Genomic DNA, 834 nt, shown 5'->3' with positions numbered 1-834 from the left:
GCACTCGATGGTGACCTTGAAAAGGAATGTTGAGATGACTTTTTCCAAAATCAAATAGACGTTACCTGAGGGAACTGAAAGGTAAAATAGTTTGGTAAAAACAAACAAACAAACAAACAAAGAAGTTAATCTTCTTTCTTAGAAGTCGCAGATACTTTGCAAGGAAAATAACAGAAAATGACTTAACGTGAGTCAGGAGATAAGAACCAGGTTTTTGGGTTTTTCTGTTTTGTTTTTTTTCCCACCAAATTACCCCTCATCGGCCATTTCTGAGTCTGGAAGAGGTGAGAGAGAGAAAAGTAGAGAAAAAGGTGATAGGGACTTGGCATTTCACACATTCCTGCGTTGGAGACGCTGAAGCTGAAATTAACGGTGGCAGAAGAGACCCTGTGTATTTCCACAGGCCTCCACTCCTCCAAATTGGAGTTCAAATAGCCTCGCCCCATTTACTCACTGCGATAACAGGCCTCACCAACACACAAGGTGAGAGACGCAGCCCTTAGACCCTGAGCAGTGAAAGGTGGGCCTTCCATCTACTGCTGAGGAGGCATTCCGTAACTTGGAGATTAACTGATTCCGTAACTGATTCCGTAACTTGGAGATTAACTGATTCCGTAACTGATTCCGTAACTTGGAGATTATAATCTTGCATAACTTGGAAACGGCTAAAAAGAGTACATGAGACCAAACATGCGTGGCTCTTACCACCGTTAACGTTACTCTCAAAACGTCAGCCGACAAATTATTGCCTTTTTTGCCACAATTATCAACTAGTGCTTTATCCTTGAGTCGTTTTTAAATACAGACCACGATCACAATTTTAAAAATAGACAA

The sequence above is a fragment of the Panthera uncia genome (assembly GCF_023721935.1).
Source record: "Panthera uncia isolate 11264 chromosome A1 unlocalized genomic scaffold, Puncia_PCG_1.0 HiC_scaffold_17, whole genome shotgun sequence".
Taxonomy (NCBI): Eukaryota; Metazoa; Chordata; class Mammalia; order Carnivora; family Felidae; genus Panthera; species Panthera uncia.
This window is presented reverse-complemented; position numbering follows the sequence as displayed.